Source organism: Pseudorasbora parva, chromosome 18 (assembly GCF_024679245.1).
Source record: "Pseudorasbora parva isolate DD20220531a chromosome 18, ASM2467924v1, whole genome shotgun sequence".
In the NCBI taxonomy this organism is placed as follows: Eukaryota; Metazoa; Chordata; class Actinopteri; order Cypriniformes; family Gobionidae; genus Pseudorasbora; species Pseudorasbora parva.
This window is the reverse complement of record NC_090189.1, coordinates 30,390,225-30,410,448: the sequence shown is the minus strand read 5'-3', so window position 1 is coordinate 30,410,448 and position 20,224 is coordinate 30,390,225. Positions and strand designations below refer to the sequence as shown.

Genomic DNA, 20,224 nt, shown 5'->3' with positions numbered 1-20,224 from the left:
CCAATAAACAACAAATGTGTTTATTAATCTTGGGTAATGTTGATTAATAAATCTAAATTCTATTGTAAATTAACTGTTCATTTATATAACTATATGGGTATAACTATATGCCTATATGTAGAAATTAGTGTTAATGTAGATTAACAAACGCTGTAAAAGTATTGCTAACAAATTGAAACTAATTGTAAAGTGTTACCAAAAAACTCCACCATGAAATAAGATCTTGGCCATACAGCCCACTTCTGAAGTCATTATAGAGTAAAAGAAGCCTAATAAAAAAAATCCAGTTCATTACACTGACTTCCAAACTACTTGAACAGACGTTTTAGCAAGCTTCCACTTACGACAGCTTGCAATTAGTAGTTGCTCCTGATTGCATCAGGTTCTGAACATCTCAAAACTGACACCAGCTAATGATCATCCTAAATACGGTAGCTATTTAAAAGACAGAATCTCATGAGTTCATCCTGCAGCACTGTCAATCAATCATTCAATGTTACATGACACCTCTCACTCTCATTAAATCGGGTGTAGGCCACTTCCATCCAGACTTCAGAGGAATCAAATAAGAACTGGAAAAATGAGGGGGATTTGATTCATTTATTGAGCATATACTTTACTAGATGAGGTCGGTCCAAACTAACTAATAAGGTGTTTGTTGACTGCTGTTGTTCCCACCGTTTAATTGCTTACTTTCATTAAACAACAACAAAGAACTCAAGTAGGAGTTAGCAGAAGAAACATTTACCCTGGATCTCACTTCACGCTCATGAAGTTGAATATAGTCACCGAGTGCCTATTGAACATCTATGCAACATCACACTTATTACTTACAATTTGTGTATTAATACAGAGGGTAAAGAAATGTTTCAGATGATTCTGACATACATATCAGAAAGACTTGCGCACCCCCACTGATTGGGTGACAGAATGGCAAACAAAGCAGCTTTTTGTTCCCGTTTGTATCCGTGGTAATTACCGCCACAGCAACAACCTCGCCTTTCATCTCTTCAGTCACATCACACAGGGAGCTGCAGTCAGAAGCGGCAGACGCCACTGTGCCACATCTGCCGCGCGCCGAATCAGTGCGCTGTCCCGCTGGCAACATGGAGGCATGCCTGAGATACGCGTGAGAACATGGAAAACAACAGCACACTGGTCAGACGTCTAGCTAATAGCTATTCACTTCAGTCAAAGTTGACTCTATAGTGCAAAATGGGCCTGTGAGAGTGTGCGTTCAATATGTCGTAGGCCTGCTATTGTTACTTTTTTTCACGATATCCAGATACAAAGGCCAATCATTAAAGGAATAGTTCACCCAAAAACTAATTAGCCCATGATTTACTCACCCTCAAGTCATCCTAGGTGTATATGACATTCTTCTTTCAGACAAACACAATCAGAGTTATATTGAAAAAAGTCCTGGCTAATCCAAGCTTTATAATGGCAGGGATTGTTGCTCTGTTTTTGTTATCAAATAACATTTCTCCACACAGCGGGAGGTTAACAAAGGCCTTCTGAAGCAAATCGTTGCGTTTGTGTGAGAAAAATATGCATATTTAAATCTTTTGGAATTAAAGTTCCAAAGTTCCAAGTGCCTTCTAGGGGTTCAAGATGCATACGCGACGTCTGACAAGCGTATCTGGTAGCATAACACCATGTCCTAACTACACGCGACACGCGATTAAAGGTATCTTTTCCATGTTCATTCGATTTTTTGTCATAATCAGCCGTGATGGCGACACGCGATGAAACCATTTTAGAAACGTTTCAATTTTTGTGCGACGTCGCGGCTGGAACAACAACACAAAACATGGCAATGTTAATCTCAGGTAGGGTTTATGTGCTTAATTTAATGCTAAAAGTGTGTAATGTTACTTTGAATATCAGTTAGCGCTCCCAGCTTTGTCATACTAAAAGCAGCAATGGATAATTCACCTCAGAACTTGAAATTAAACACATTGAAACAAGAGCGTTCAGTCTGTGAACCAACTGTATTTTCTATGACAACGATAGTAACTCAGTATGTATTTTTAGTAGTTTAAATGGTGGAATATTTGTGAATTTAGTTACGTACTTATTTATTTCCTTGCTGTCAAGATTTATGTCTGGTGCCGCGCTCTTGCGGCTAGAGCCCGCCCACACGCTGTTCTGATTGGCTGTGGTTTTTGATTGATTTGCTGCATCTCATATTCGCGTCACGCCTGGTGTGGACAGACAAGTTGCTTTTCACTGGAATCTTATCGTATCGCATGTAGTTAAGACACAGTGTAAGCCTTTGAACTGCAGAGGCACTTTCAACACTTTTTCCATAAACCGAATACGGAAGGCGATCGGCCTAAACATTAATTTTACAAATTTTAAATGGATATTTTTCTTACATAAATGCATCAATTCACTTCTAAATGCCTTTATTAACCTCCCAGAGCTGTGTGGAGCAGTTATTTAACAGACAGATGCATTTTAATTTAATTCAAAAACAGAGCAAAAATCCCCAAAAGCCTTTTTGTAATATAACTCTGATTGTATTCGTCTGCAAGAAGAAGGCCATATACACCTAGAATGACTTGAGGGGGAGTAAATCATAGGCTAATTTTCATTTGGGTGAACTATCCCTTTAAGGCAATTATGGAAATTTGTTGGCATACAATTTTATATAAAGTTATATAAAGATTAAGACACGCTTTGGTCAATCAGATGACACGCAGATGTTTACAAATGGTATTTTAACCCTTAAACGCATACCTCGGGTCTTTAGTGACCTGGGATGTCATTCGCTACCTTTTTTCTCATACATTTTTTTAAGTTAGACATCAACCTTCCATGTAATTTATTTTATTTTTTTGGTTTGTAAAAATTGTATGGGTCACATAAGACCCAAGGTGTGTAACAGTGTAAGTATATTTTTCTATACAACAATAATTTAGTATATCAAGACATTTATTTACTTTTACTTCCTTTATTCCACAAGGTGACAATGCCTCTACAATGATGAAGTGACTTTCCAAGTGAAACATTAGTGTCATTGTCACTTGATGGTGGATCTGGCGAAGAAGCTGTCAGCGATCAAAATATTGCTTTGGAAGATGTTGAAAATTATAGGTAGAATAAAATAGAATATGATTAATATTGGGAATATGAGCCAGATGCTGAATGTACTGGGAAATGAGCTCTGACGAGGACAGTGATGATGAAAACATCTGCTCAAACTAACCCTTCCCAGCTCCAAAAGGTAAATATTATCGCAACAGGTAGAGATCGAGTTAGATATAGATCCGGGTCGCTAAAGACCTGAATATATGATTGGCAAAACATTCGCATTTAAGGGTTAATCCATCTCTTTTTTCCACTTCCAACGATTTCTGTTCTGATTTACTCAAGGTAAATGAATGTGGGTTTTGTTTTTTGTTTTTTTGCGTGACTTGCTTGGACCTCTGCTTCTCGTAAATACTACTGTGTATTGTGCATGTTATTTTTTGTCAGACACCAATGTTGTGATATTCAAATTATGTGGATTTAAAAACAGATGGATCGTAAGGTAATATATGTTTATTTCTTAGCCAGCAAGTATTCAGTGAAGTGATTGATTGTCCATCAGTCCCTCGATGTATTTAGTTCTAATATTCCAACCATTAGCTATAGCCTACGCTTTTGACGGACATGATAACGTGCATAAGGGGTGAACTATGTTTGATTTTGGGGTAATTACAAAAATGTGCTGGAGACATTTTACGGAATGAAGCTATTTTGTGGCTTAAATATTCTCTAATGTTGCTTACAGACTGGCATGTTTTGCATGTCAAAAATGTTACATTCAGCTGTCACAAATTAGTTGTCTTTTGAAAATCAAGGGGTTTTTTTACCAGGAGAGGAGTGGTTTTGATGCACAAAGCTGTTATACTTGTCTCTCATAATCAAAATATGGTAACACTAGAATAAGGTTTCATTTGTTAACATTAACTAACATGGCCTAGCATGTGCAGTACTTTCGTTACTGTATTTGTTAATATTTGCAATGTTAGTTTATAAAAATGCAGCTGTTCATTGTTTGTTCGTTACAGCGCAGCGCATTACTACTGTTAACACATACAACTTTTGAGTTTGATAATGTATTAGTAAATGTTGAAATTTACATTAACAAAGATTAATAAATGCTGTAGAAGTACAGTTCATCAGTAGTTCAATAATACTAATAATGGAATCTTATTGTAAAGTGCATCCAAAATCTTTTATTCAAACCCATGAAAATGCAGATCTTTTAAACCTTTTAAACCGATTATTCCATTATTACTGTCACTTGACTCATATCTGAAGTGATTTGTCCAAAGGAAAACTGTAAAAAGACAAATATTTAATGCGGATCAGTTAACCGTCGATCAGTATTGAAATTGCTCTAAAGAAATAGACACTAATGAGACAATCGTTGGAAAAAAAAGAGATATCATAGCTCTGGTCATTTCTTTTTTGGCTGAATTTATTGAGAAATGTTTTCATATTAAAGATGTCTGACCTTTCATTTAGATTATGGTAGATTTTACCTTTAGTCACAGTGATTTTTCACAAAACAGGGCCCGTGAGAGTGCGTTCAGTATGTTGTGGGCCTGCAGTCATAGACCGTTTGGTTTTTCGCGAACCAAAGTGTGTTGTAGAAAGACACTAAAGGCTATTTAATGTTCATCAGATAACTTCTCCACATCCAGGTACACACATTAAAATTCCAAAAAGACAAAATAATACTATAGGCCTACTAATAATAATAACTGCACAAATGAGAGGCCTGTTCACACCAAGGACTATAACTATAGCCTATAAGATGACGGCAATACAAACATAGTTCTAAAAATCATTCTCAGTATTAAAGAATAGCAGAGTTCACACCACAGCTATAACGATAACGATAGCTGGAACCCCTTTCAGAATGAAACATTGACTGCCAATCAGAATCCATCCTGCTGTAATGAGCTTCCGCCGCTGGTGTGGGCGCTAATATAGTTATTATTTAGTTATCTTTATATTTATTAGTCTTGGTGTGAACAGGCCGTAAGGGTATTTGTTTTTGGAGATTTGACATCGCTGTCTAGAAGAAACAATTGAGATCTCTTTTTTTAAATCAAATAGTTTTTTTTTTTTTTTTTTTTTTGAGTGGGCTGTAGGCCACTGTGTGTACTGTAATATAGCTTCTACTCTAACTCTGCTCCAAGTGTATTGTGCTGTGGCAGATGTGATGTAACTTTTAAATGATAACACAACTTTAATATAATGTATTGCATGAGAAATTGCAGGATATAAATGACGCTTTGTTATATAGGCTATTAGGTTTTTAATTATCAGACTAATCAATTCCTCAGTTCAGCAGACTCACAATTTTAATTCTGATACAAAATGAATCATGAACCCTTATGTTTAAAAGACCAATATATGCAACAGAATATAAACAGTAGTGATTTTTCGACTGCTTTGTTGGTTATGGACTGCTTGACGTTTCACCTACATTTTCATTACAAAGCACAATATATTTTACCCATCTAAGAAATACAAAAGGTTGTCTAATCTGCAATTTCACAGCTGAAAAACAGCACATTTTCAATGAATTAAAAGTCATTGTGACTATTTTCTTTCATCATATTTATAGTCAGCTCAGGAATATTCACATGAATGCTTAGTAAACATGACTGCAACTATAAAAACAAGTACATATTCTTTTGTAATAACATTAGCATCAATCTAACTCCCACGGGGAAAAACAACAAGATCTGTCATCCATAAACGTATGTATGAAAATAAAATAAATGTCTAAAAATCGGTTTTCTTGACTATTATGAAAATATTTTGTATTATAAATCTCATTCCATTTTATGACGAAATTAAAATCTTGTGACTTTTTTTGAATGCATTATATTACCATTATTATTTTAATTATATCTCAAAAATGGTGTTTACTTTAAAATGTTCAAACATTGACAAATGGTTTTGGCTCATTCTTCTCAATATATAATTGAGAATCAAACAGAACTATGCTGCCCTCTTTTGGTCCTGAAGGATTATACCTTTGGGTCAAAAGTCACTAAAAATATATTTAAAAAAAGGTAGTCCAAGCTTCTCCGAGCTATTCCAAAAAAAGAAGGGGATGCAGCTTAGGAGTGCCTAAAATAACCTATTATGTAGTTTAATAGTAACTGTGAAACGTCACAATACCATCTGCTCTATAAGAGTGGAGCGATTCATTGGAAGCATCCAAAGTGTACGTCCAGACACCCTAATCTGACAGACCATCACCTCCCGATCGCTTTTGTTTGCATCATTTGCATTCATCGCAGACGAAAAGGGCCTCCTATGTTACAAAACTAATCCTCAGCCCTTTGTTGCTAGTGGAGATGATCTTTTGACCTCCATAAAGCAGTGATACTGGAAGCCGTCAGCCCTGCGGTGTGGGGCGAGCATCAGCCTCACCTGTGTCCAAATGTCCCTAACAGCTGCTCGGCATTATGGATCTTTCTGATGCCACCAGGAGTGTGCTAGTCACTTAGGAGGACGGATGGAGTGGATGCTTGCTAATCCTGCTCTGTTGTTTGCTACTGATAGCGTTTAGCAAAAGTGTCTAGTGATGAAAGAAAACAAAAGGGGTATTAGCTGCCTATGGATACTAACTGAATTTTAAATGGTGCCCAATTTTTTTTTTTTATTTGCAACCCCTGAAGCACAAGAGTGTGCCTGAATTTATGATGCAAAAAAATTAATTAATGCTAAAAATAATTTGTATTCACCTCTTCTATAATGAAGATGATTTTGATTAAGAAGTAATTTTGCTTATAACAATTATATTAAAGGGTTAGTTCACCCCAAAAAAGGAAATTGATGTCATTAATGACTCGCCCTAATGTCGTTCCACACACATAAGACCTTCGGATTGTTTGTAAGTTCATCGGATTGATTGAATCAGTGGATTTGATTCATGATTCGGATCGCGTGTCAAACTGCCAAACTGATGAAATCACGTGCCATTGCCGATCCGAATCATGAATCAATAAGCTGATTCATTACCGTTTGAATCTTTATTTGAGGTTTGAAAATAAATGCGGAAGAGAAGACAATGCTGAATAAAGTCGTAGTTTTGGGGGTTTTTTGGACCAAAATGTATTTTCGATGTATCAAGAGATTCTTATCAACTAACTGATGTCACATATGGACTACTTTGATTATGTTTTTATTCCGGATTGTAGCCAAGGGCTAATTTCCATCCGTAGTCCCACGGGCTAAGGTCACATAGGTCACAAAAACAGAAGTTATCAAATGTCCTATAAACAATATTCACATAAGACTCAAAGATTAATTCGGCATCACAAATGCATCCATATGCACATTCTGTTTCCCAGCAGAACATTGCCCAGAGAACCACTGCTGGCTTTCCTTCTTCCCAAAGTGCATCCTGGTGCCATGTTTTCCCGAGGTAAGAGATGCACACACGCACCCGGTCATCCATGTGATAAAAAAGAAAAACGTATTCATCAGACCAGGCCACCTTCTTCTATTGCTCGTCGTCCACTTCTATTGCTCACGTGCCCACTGTTGACGCTTTTGGAGGTGGACAGGGGTCAGCATAGGCTGATAAATACTATCCACTGCAGACCAGGAGATGCTCTGACCCAGGTGTCTAGCCATCACAATTTGGCCCTTGTCAAACTCGCTCATACTTCCGATTGCCCATTTTTCCTGCTTCTACACATCAACTTTGAGGACAAAATGTTCACTTGCAGCCTAATATATCCCACCCACTAACAGGTGCCATGGTGAAGAGATAATCAGTGTTATTCACTTTACATTATCATCCTGATCATAATGTTATGCCTGAGCAGTGTATTTTAAAATGAATTGCATGCCATTTAGCAACACAAGTCATCCAGCTTTTAATAATGATATACTAATATCGATCTAGATTACTTTGTCTCATTGCAGTCACTTAGCGAACGCACAGAGTAACGTTAACATAACTTTCAACACACTTAAGCTTAATTTATGTATGATTGTTTTGCCCAAATAAAAAAGCACTGCGTTACCCCACAATTTTAATTTGTCCAATAAAGTGAAGTCAGATTAGATTTTCATTAGAATAAAATAAAATAATGTGATAATCAGTGATCAAACAGAATAATAACAAACTTCAGGGAAGAAGAACCGAACCGTCAAACGTTAAATGTAACTGTAATCGTATAAACAACAAAAAGAGCAGCAGCTTTCAACTGCGTCATATAAACATAATAAATACTAGGGATGGGACGATACACTTAAACTCACGATACGATGCACCTCAATATGCCAGGGTTACGATACGATACATCATGATACGATATCAAAAAAGAAGATAATATTACTGTATAAAAACAACTTCTTGTTTTTTCATTACTTATTCATTTTTTAGATACTCTTTCATGCTTTGTTTGATTTCATTGTAAATTTCCGGTATTACCTTCTCTGAAAAATGTCCTCGACATGGCATCTTAAACATGGGCTCCAGCACATTGAACATTTGGATGAATTTTCTTTTCTCTACCATGTTAAATGGAGCCATATAGTCTTGACGTGACGACGTACCGCACCGTTCCCCGGATATAATTTTTTTTTTCATTTAGCTTTTTTACCTTGATCAGCAGACGGTGCTGCCAGCCTGCCACCATAGACTGTATGTCTGCCCCATATACATACACACACACACACACATATAATACACTAAATTATGTATATACTACGCAAATCATGCAGCAGTGCCATCTATCTTTATTTTGCGATCCATTTTTTTCGACCTTGATGCTATCGTCACGTTTTTTATCGCGATATTTTATCAAAAGATATTTCGTCCCATCCCTAATAAATGCAGCAATGTAAAATGTCCAGGCTCTGTTTCATGACACTATTAAAAATTGAATTAATTAGCGAGTCCAAGAACATGATTTCTTCCAGTCCCGGATTGCTCTCCATCCGCTGTGGAGGTAAAGACAACTCCCATGATTCCACGCTCATTCACGGCGTCATCAAGCTACACCTTTGTTTGTGTTTTGAGTAAGCGACCTCTAGCGGCGAAACTTACATACTTTGCCTTTAAAAAAGGTGTGAAAATCTAGTTCTAATATTACGATCCCTGCGTCCCAATTCGTATACTATCCATACTAAATAGTATTCGAAATAAGTATGTCCCAAATTGTAGTACACTAAAAAAAGAGTATTCCAAAGATAACCGGATGGTCTACTATTTCCGGTCTGAGTTCGAAGTATGGATCAACGCACACTCTAACGGCTGATATTGCCCACAACCCATTGCGAGTTGGACGAGGATTCGATTAGAACTACAAACGCGGATAAAAAGCGTTAAAAAACTACAAACATGACAGATGTGCGAGTCCAACGGTTAAGGAGAGAGGTTTAGATAAAGGGGTATGAGTTTTTAATTATCAGTATTTAACCCAACGAAATATATTTATTCAGTGTTATCCACATTATATTTCACCTGCAGCAGCATTGTAAACTTTTGCAATGATACGTTTGGCCATTAACTTTTAAATGCATCATTATATTTCAACTGCAAACACATGAGGAGAGTCTCTGCATTAAAGACTCACACATGGCAGATCAACGTGCGGCTACATTTCTCTCCGATACGGTAGGAGATTAAACTGAATGTGGAGGATTTAAACTGTGACGATGATTGACAGGGCATTTAAACGGGGATGGGATGCACTTAAATAAGCGACAGAGTCCATTATAGATGATGAAGTAGTATGTCCCAAAACTTGCATACTCTTCTGCTACACACTCAAAAGTATATAGTTTTTGTTCACAAAAAGAGTATATACTTTTAAGACGTAGTATATAGGCGAATTCGGACGCAGCATTTGACTTGAAAGCTATATGAAGGAAGTGTGGCCAGATGGAATAGAGGAAGTGAAACAGGTAAGAAACCGTAAAGGGATATAACTGTGCCCCACCTCACGTTCTTATACTGCTTATAACCTCATTGTGTGCCAACATCATCCTTTAATAGCCATCTGAGGTTTTGGGGGTACATACTTTATTTTAGCAAAGAAAGTTGCTTAATACCCATACCATCAAGAAGCCATTTCCGTTAATCTGCCTGGTTTTATGAAAATTTTTCGAAATGCCGTTGCTAAATCACAAACCACAATCCGAAAATATTGAAACAAACCCAAACTTGATTTCTACTGTAGTTTACATGAGAGTTTATAGCGAAGGCCTATTGCTCAGCACAATCATAGCTGGTTAGGAGAAAACGCCATTTAAAAATATAAATAAAAAAACCTCTCGTATCACACTCCATTAAAAGCATTATAAAAGCGGACAATGCGATTCACATTACAGCCCAAGTCTTTTGAAGTAATATAATCAACTGAGTGATGAACAGAGAAAAAACTGAAATCTGATAATTAAAGAAGTGATTAATTTATTAAGCATTCGGTTTTTTTTTTTTATTATTATTATTTTTATAGCATAAAAGGCATGTCAGTGGTTTACTGCAGCTACTGAGTTGAACCAGGGTTATTATCATTAACTAAAACTAAAATTAAAACCATTAAAAAACCATTTTCATTACTTGAAACAAAACAAATAGTAATATAAAAAACAAATTGACATTTAAAAAAATAACTGATAAAAATGACAAATAAGTTAACTAAATTTAATGTGAAAATAGAAATACAGAAACAAAATCTAATTCAAAATATTAACAAAAATTATAACAGTATATCAACGATAATCCTTTTTTATTGAAAAAACTAAATGTCAGGATATTCTTCAAATTTTCACCTTCTGTGTAAAAACTGATTTGGAATGACATGAGAGTAAATAAATGATTTACATTTTTGGAATCTATAAATGCTTTTTTTACTTAATTATTTTAAATTTGAAGAAAGAAAAAAATACAGATGATTTCTGCCCATGGTTATATTCCTGTATGACATCTCATGCTCCTTAAATGAAACACTCTAAGACTTCAATTGATCTCAAAAGTAATTAACAAGAAGAGATTCAGAAGATTCTCTTCATTAAAGCTTCATTTTAGTGGTTAGTCATGCAGAGATGCCAATCACCTGTTTTTCACATGCTAAGTGTTAATAAACTCCCTAAAGAGGGGCAACTTGATTGAGTTTCTGAAGGTGAGATGACAAAAGCCGGATGGGGGATGAAAAGAGGAGGAATGAGGGGAAGGGTGGAGCTATTGCTTGATACGCAGGCCTGTTGAGACAGGATGAGGTGGGTGTAATTGTTGGTGACACCTGGCTCACAAATTATCACCATAGAAAGATAATCTCCCAAGACTGCGGCAGATGTCAATGGTAATGCGGCACCACATTACAGCCATCTTTTCTATTTTCCCTATTGCCTATAATGAGACCTTGTTCCGCAGACTAATAACGTGCTTTGAATCAAACAATGACAAAGTATTTACCTCAGTTTACCTTAATTTCGCCACTGGAGAATTAGCCCTGATTAATTTCCCTATACTAAACTCTTAACCCGGAGGCTTTAACGGAGTTTCAGGTGCACATGTATTCGATAGAAAGTGTGCCACTTTTGAAGCACTGATAAAAGTGTAAAACATGACAAAAGTATATGACAGATCCCAAGGCACTTGCTGTTCAGAGAACCCCCTTCTAAAGCCCAGTGGGCATCAGCTATGCCCGTCACGAGTGCCACTAAACCCAATGGCAGGTTAGAAAGTGAGTGCCCTCAGCAAAGCAAAAAGATGGAGAGCGAGGGAAATGGAAGCAATTAAGTTTCTAGATCATCATGTTAAGAGCGAAAATTGAGAGTTTCCCACAGAGACCTGCCACGGGGCTGTCCTCTTGTTTTACCCATGCTCCAGGAGTGTGAAATGCAAGCACTTATCAAAATGTAATTATTGTAGGCCGCCAGATTTCTGTGATGATGTCTAGTGCATACAGTGGATTAGGGGTTGGCGATATGACCAAATTCATATTTCACAATGAGAAATTTTATTTCACAATTTTATCATTTCACGATAACGATATATACCACAATATACAACCGGACGAATACAATATAACAAAAATATGAATTAAACAAATAAAGTTTTTCAGGTACAATGGGTTTATTTAACATGTAGTTAGAATTTAGCCTAGAAATCTAGAAGCACCCTGGGCGGCAGCAAATCTTATTTGCAGCGAGTGTCGTCTAGCAACTCTCCATACACTTGCGAGCTGGAAAAAACAAACTCTGGTCATGCCAATCACATCGTGTATAGAGTCGGTGGGCGGGTTTTACATAATAATAGTAGAGATGCGGCATTTCCGCGTGCTTCTTGTAAACAGAAGCTGGTGAACAGTGGTCGTGGTGTGTCACGCAGCTGGTACTCATTACCACTCGTCATCGGCCCGCACTCGCGGTCCCTCGCCCCGCTGCTTGCCACACCACAGCGGCCTTTCGAATTGGCTTTGGGCACGACCTTGGAAGACTTTGAGAAAAGAACAAAAAACCGCACCGGAATCATTCTTAAGAAAAATGTGTTCAGAATTTTACCGACCGTATACAGCGAAAGTTTAAAGTTTATCAACTAGCTCCGTTTCACGTTGCTCTGGTTGGTTGTAGTGCTATCCTATCGCGTGCAGAGGGAGTTTGAAAGACAACCGTTTATCCGCCCCTCGGATTGAGCCCTGTCTATGGTGAGTTCCCAGACCAAACATCTTGATGTGGGTCTGGCTTGTCATGCTAGTTAGAATTAGTACAGAAATTTAATAATCAATAGAAAAACATTGCATAGTCTTCACTGTATAAATATGAATGTATTCGTATTAAAGCTAAAAATAAGTTATTCAGTCAAAAGCAGTGTTAATTTCTCTTTTGTTTGATTCACATTAATGACACAGAGAGCATCAGGTATAATGGGCTGCTGTCCCTTTAAGAATGAGCACACAGATCCATTATACTGATAAACATCCGGTTTACACCCAACTATTTACTTTCACTTGAGACATAAACGGCTGTGTTTACATGAACTCATTTTAACATCTAGCACGTCCCACTCTTTATATTCTCATTCATGCATTTCATCACTCATGTGCTATACAATAGTGCTATATATTTACATACCACAATATACACAATATAGCACAATCTCCCTACAGTGGATCAAAACATTTTAACTTGGACATTCTTTTCATTTGTTTTAAGTACAGACATTAAGGCAGTTAGACAAAATACATTTATATTCACAATAAACTCTACACTGAAAACAAGTCTTAATATTTCATACAGTCTTGCTTCGTCAAGAGATTTGTGTTGTTTTTAGGATTCCAAAAGGATGAATTTACTTTTAACATTAATAAGCCATTGCACTGCATAGGCTAGTCTTTTTAAGATTGAATTTAGAGATATTACCCACCGTCTTTTTATATCAAGATTGGCAATCAAAAACAAGGTTTGAAAGCTCTTACGTCTGTGATTCAGCACAAGGTATTTTCAGGTCACAGTTCATCGAGTTTGAACTGATGAAGCTCCAGTGCTTTTACAGGAAACTCCCCTCATTTCACTTCCCATAAAGTGCGGAGATATTTCACCTCAACCTGTGACAATCGAACATAATCCTAATGGTAATAACCTTTAGTCCACAGCTTTTCATTGTTCAAAATAAGCATGGTGTGCGCAGACAACCCTGCTAATGAGGTATTGACCTCGGCCCAGACGCACTACATTGTTTGAGCTGCTTATTTATTTATGACTGTTTGATGTATAGCGTGCTACTCATGATTAATTCCTTAACACCGACCTTGATCAATATGCAAGATTAATGGCAGATTTACTTTAATGTTATTTTTATTGGAAACATGGATGCAGTGCATTTTCCCCCTCTCTCTGACACTCGCAACACTTGATTGATGTCTGTGCCGCATCAACTCCAGCTTTCCTTTAATTCCCTGAATAATAATTCTTTTTTTTCTTTCCTTTCGTGGGCTCCGTCAGTTGCAGAGAATCTGCCTTTGTGGCACATTCCAAATGTCTTGTTAAAAATTAAAGTCATTGTATTCTGCTTTCTAATGCAAATGCTGTCCCACGTGGCCTGCACATGCATATGAGGTCCAGAAGACGAAGAGCATGCGACGGTAAGAATGCAACTTGCAGCAGAGGCACACGCGAAACATTGAATAGGTATGAAGTCGGCATTATCAACCTTCCTGTCAATCAAAAAAAGCAGACAGAGCTTATAGGACAACATGCTTATGTTTTTTTGTTTTTTTTACTGGTTTTGTTTCACTGGCTGTGAAGTTGGACTGAATGCCTTTGGTAATCATAAAACTCTGTGAATTTCTTTATTCTTTTATTTATGTCTTTTTGTCTTATCTAAATTTGATTATATTTTGTTCCACCAAAAGTGAAAATTCCGTCATCATTTACTGTCGAGTTGTTCCAAACCTGAATGAATTTCTTTCTACTGCTGATCACAAAAGATATTTTGAAGAATGTCAGTAACCAGTAACCCAAAAAGTTGATGGGCCCCATTGACTTCCATAGAAGGGGAAAAATTTATGGAGGTCAATGGGGCCCATAAACTTTTTGTTAAACATATTCTTGCGTGTTCACCGGAAGAAAGAAACTCATACAGGTTTGGAACAACTTGAAGGTGAGTAAATGATGACAAACTTTCGTTTTTGGGGTGAACTATCCCTTTAAACTGAACGTGAGATCCAGTTGAATAGCACTATTGATAGTGTGTGTGTACATATGCCACTATGAGCCTAATGGGTTTCTCGAGCTGTCTTGTGCTTGACACTTCAAATCTTCACTTCTCAAAGGTTAAGCACAGGCAAAAAGCTTCTTCTGCTCTCTCATTGCCATTAAATAGTCATTCTAGAACTGTCTAAGATTTCCAAGTACTGAAATATTTCAAGATCATATGAGAACCATATCAAGTCTAGAGGCTGGTGGGGACAAGAACAAGAGGGCATGTGTGTTCATTGAAAAGAATATGTTGACACCTGGGTCAGTGCACAAACCAAGCTCCATAAAGACATGAATGAGCGCATTTGATGTGGAGGAACTTGATTGGCCTGCACAGAGTCCTGACCTCAACCCTATAGAACACCTTTGGGATAAATTAGAGCGGAGACTGTGAGCCAGGCCTTCTTGTCCAACATCAGTGCCTGACCTCACAAATGGACTTCAAGAAGAAGGGTCAAAATTTCCCATAAGCACACTCCTAAACCTTGTGGACAGCCTTTCCAGAAGAGTTGAAGGTGTTATAGCTACAATGGGTGGGACAACTCCATATTCGATTATTGTTGCGCATAAAAAAATGTAAAATAAATAAAAAATACTTAGACTGTTACACACCTCGGGTCATTAGCGACCCTAATAAATTTGACAAAAAATGAATGAAAAAAAAAGGCATTTTCTAATTTTTTTCATGTTATATTGTTTATATTAAATTGATTGAGGAATACTAAGACAGTTGGTTTCTAACTTAAAAAAGGAGGGTATGAATGGCATCCCGGGTCACCAAAGACACGACGTACGCATTTAAGGGTTAAGTCTTCTGAAGTTATACGATCTAGCTTTGTTGTTTTTTTTTAAACTAAAATTTGTCGTCATCATTTACCAATAATTGGTTTCTATTAAGTCAAATCCAGATTTTGCAATTTCACACAAATCCATGTAAAGTGATTCGTAAGGCAATGTATGATTTGTAATCAAACAGTAAGAATGAAGCTTCACCCGTCTCCAACCTCTAACCATAACCCTCACTGGGGCATGGGCAGATCATATGAAAACATAAGGAAGAGATCATACAAATTTATATGAAATTGTGGCCAGTTTGTCAACAACATAAAATAGTTAATTGTTAATGTTAATCTTTGTAATGTTTTCTTTGTCTTATAAGATTTCAATCAGCTGTATGTTCTGGCTGAAAGGGCCTAAGGTGGTCAGTCTCACTCTTTGTCTCTCTCTGGTCTCTGAGTTCAGGACTCATGAATTAGTCATCTGTAGAACTTTCCACATGGGAGATCGATCTGCTTTGTCTTTTCTAGCTTTTGACGAAACCACAATCTTTCACACATACACTCAAGACATACATCACAGGAACATACACATTTCATGGGAAAATATGCAAACTCCCAGAAACACACTCACAATCTAGTTTCAAACCTCTCTCTCTCTCTCTCTCTCTCTCTCTCTCTCTCTCTCTCTCTCTCTCTCTCTCTCTCTCTCTCTCTCTCTCTCTCTCTCTCTCTCTCTCTCTCTCTCTCTCTCTCTCTCTCTCTCCGCACACACACACACACACACACACCTGAATTCAGTGGCACTGCCAGGGTTTTTTGCATGTTGGGTTTGATAACCATATTCTCTTAGAAATTATGCCTTTGATGTTCTTGAATTTGCATCTCTAGGCTTCTGGGGGGAAAATGGGTAAAATAGTTTTTTTTATTATTCCCACTGATGGATGGAAATTTGAGGATGTTATAGTTTTACATTAAAATGTTAAATATAAACCTATTTATATGTATATAAATAAATATATGCCACAGGAAATTAATTTGGAAAATGTCATTACTCCATGTTTACTCGGATTTTCTCTAATATTACTCTAATCTCTAATTTCTCTAATATTTCTCTAATGTTCAGACCCTTTAAATGTATAGTTCACCTTCACCACAAATGAATGTAATTTTTGTATATGTTTATTTGCCTGTTTGTTTGCTCATTTATTCATTCTGCGGAACACAAATGGAGATGTTATGAAGAATGTTAAAGCTGTTCTTTTCTATATAAATAAAGTGGATGGTGTTCCAAAAAGCAGAAAAAATTTTCCCTCCATTATAACTATACTGCAAAAGATGATTCAATTACTCAATATTTTTACCTTATTTTCCAGTACAAATATCTACACATTCTTAAATCAAGACACATTTCCTTGAGAAATAAAATGACACAAGATATTACACACAGGTTAATATAATGATTTAGATTGTGCTGCCGCTTTTATTTCTGACTAGCTGCAGATACATTTAATATAATCTAGTTATATCAAGTTTTCAAAAGACCAGCCAATATATGTAATTCACGAGTAACGTGACTATATTGATTCACACTAATTGTATTTCACTTTAATTTGTGGCTTATATCATAGATTTGTTTTCAGCAATTCTATGATTGTTTACTCCGAAATATGAAAGTACATTGACTTGTGCAAAGGTTCATGTTTAAATGGATGGAAAGCGTGGCAAGATGCCAGGGATTTTCTTGAACTCCCAAATGTGCACCGATCACACGTCCACAAAAAGAAGCTCCGATGCTCGAAATGGTAGAGAGAAAAAATACTTCTCCCTGAGGACAGAGTTCCATATACAGTGAGTGAGTGTGTGTGTGTGTGTGTGTGTATGTGTCTGTGTTTGAGGGGGGTGGGGGGTGGGAGAAGAGATAGGGTGTAAGAGGTCAAGTAAGTAACCTTATTCCACAAATAAAAATTAATTAAACAAATTAAAAAAGCATTCAAGCTATATATATATATATATATATATATATATATATATATATATATATATATATATATATATATATATATGGAAACAGTTCTGCTGCTTAATATTTTTTCATAACATGTGATACTTTTTTATAATACTTTGATGAATAAAAAGTTTAAAAAAAAAAAAAAAAAAAAAAAAAGAAGCAAATGTTTTAAAAATAGAAATCTTTTGTAACAACAATATACACTACTGGTCAGTAATTTGGGGTCAGTCATTTTTTTCTTTTCTTTTTTGAAATAAATCAATAATTTTATTCAGCAAGGATGTGTTACATTGATAAAAATTTATAGTAAAGGAGATTTATATTATTTGAAAATATGTTTTTATTTTGAATAAATGCAGTTCTTTTGAACCTTTTATTCATCAAATATATTAGGCAGCAGAACTGTTTCCAACACTCCTAATAAATCAGAATATTGTAATGATATATGAAGGATCATGTGATAGACTGGATGTCAAATGTGACACTGAAGACTAGAGGAATGATACTGAAAATTCAGCTTTGCATCACAGAAATAAACGTGTCACGGCCTCACAACCATCAGACACTGCCACACCTACTCGTTCACCATCACCTGAATTCTAAACACCTGGGCACCTTCACCAGTCAGCCTATATCAACCTGGCTCACCTTCACACTCACTGTCTGGTCTTGCACCGATCCACCCGTGACTACCTGTCTTTCATCAAAGCCCTCACCGTATCTCTCTTCGTCTTCATCATCATCATCATCTGATGGGTAACATCAACATCACTGGGGCGGCAGTGGCTCAGTGGTTCATGTAGGTTGTCTACAAACCAGAAGGTTGGTGGTTCAATCCCCGGTTCCACTTGACCAAGTGTCGAAGTGTCCATGACACCTAACCCCAGCTGCTCCTGACGAGCTGGATGGCGCCTTACATGGCTGACATCGCCGTCGGTGTATGAATGGGTGAATGTGAGGCAAAAATGTAAAGCGCTTTGGATAAAAGCGCTATATAAAATGCAGTCCATCGTCTCCTTCGTCATCGTCCTTCATCTGAGTGTCACCATCCTATTTAAGTATCACCTGTGTCTGTAACCTCTGTTAATAAACTTTGCACTTGCACTAATCCCTCTGTGTCCTCGTCTGTGTCTGACAGAAGACCAGACCAAATGCAGAGCTCTTTGGACACAGGCACTGCAGACCACTTCACCATGCTGGTTCACGCTGTACGATCCTCACTGGTTCACGACACTCCCTCCACCGCTACTCAAGCTAGCGTGTCATCACCGGCACCCGTTACTTCGTGAGCTGCCTGCATAAGTCCCATGGCCCCGACCAGCGACCTACAGCGGCGCAGCGAAGGATTGCAGCGGGTTTCTCTTGCAATGTTCCCTGTATATGGAAGCGAACTCCCATCTGTTCCACAGCGAGAGAGGCCGGGTGGCGTTTATCATATCATTACTCTCAGGCCGAGTCTTACAGTGGGCACAGTCACTATGGGAAGCGAATGCCCCCGTCATCGGCTCAACCACCGCCTTCTGCACTCATCTAAAAGAGGTATTTGGTCAACAAACTGACGAATTATCTGTCCATGATCAACTGTTTCCTATTCGCCAAGGCAAACGAGAGACAACGAGTTCCTATGCATTGCGCTTCCGCGCGCTGGCCTGTATGAGCGGATGGAATGAATCAGCCCTCGTAACCACCTTTCGTCATGGCCTCCTCGCTGACGTCAAGCAACTTATTGTGGTCTACGAGGATGCCATTGGCTTGGAGGCCATTATCCATAAAACCATCCGCGTGTCTCAACGGTTATCTGCCTGTGCCTCTCCTCACCCGCTGCCGATCCTCCGCCCGCTCAAACATCTGTCGGACCTCCAACACCTGAACCCATGCAGATCAACTCATAACACCTCTCCATCACCGAACGGCAATGCAGGATATCACAACATCTGTGCCTGTATTGTGGGGGAGATGGACATGGCATGACAACCTGCACCGTGCGACCCACTCAGCCAGCGATGAGTACCATCCAATTACCTCGGATAACGGCAAACCTTACCAAGACGCCAATATTCATTTGTAATTCTCACTCATCTGTTGCAGCACAAGCCCTCATTGACTCTGGGTTGGCGGGAAACTTCATCAGTCAGCAAACCCTCGAAAATTTACCCGCTCAAGGTCAACGTTGTCCCGTCGACCTCAGAATCATCACCATTCAGGGAAAACCGCTGGGCTGAGGTTGTGTCCGCCATTTCTCCTCCACACTTACATTACGCGCTGGTCATCTGCATGAGGAAACCATCACGTTCATGGTGCTGGAGGAGTCAACCGCGGACATCATCCTGGGATGCCCCTGGCTTATATTACACCAGCCGCATATCCATTGGACCACCAGAGAGATCCTGCAATGGGGTGAGAACTGCTTTGTTCGTTGTATTCATCGTCCTCGCCGAAAAGGTCCATCGTCAGTTCCTTCATCATTACCTGTCCAGTCCACCTCAGTAGAGTCCCGAAACTCAAGTCAACGTGGCCATTCCCCCAGCTTACCGGGCGTTCCAGGATGTCTTCAGTAAGCGGTTGGCTACCAAACTACCACCCCATCGGCCATGGGACTGCGCCATCGACCTCCTGCCTGGGGCCACTCTACCAAAGGGCCACGTCTATCCTCTGTCCATCCCGGAACAGAAGGCCATGGAGGAGTACATGCACG

The 20,224-nt window shown here is 38.1% G+C and overlaps 1 long non-coding RNA gene across 1 annotated transcript in view; it reads right to left on the bottom strand.

The window, feature by feature from the left end:
• Window positions 1–619: 619 nt before the first annotated feature.
• LOC137045960 (uncharacterized) overlaps window positions 620–20,224 on the bottom strand; it is a 44,901-nt gene continuing 25,296 nt past the window's right edge. The window contains exon 3 of the long non-coding RNA XR_010898886.1: window positions 620–1,118. This is a non-coding gene — a long non-coding RNA (uncharacterized lncRNA). The remainder of the gene's footprint in view (window positions 1,119–20,224) is intronic.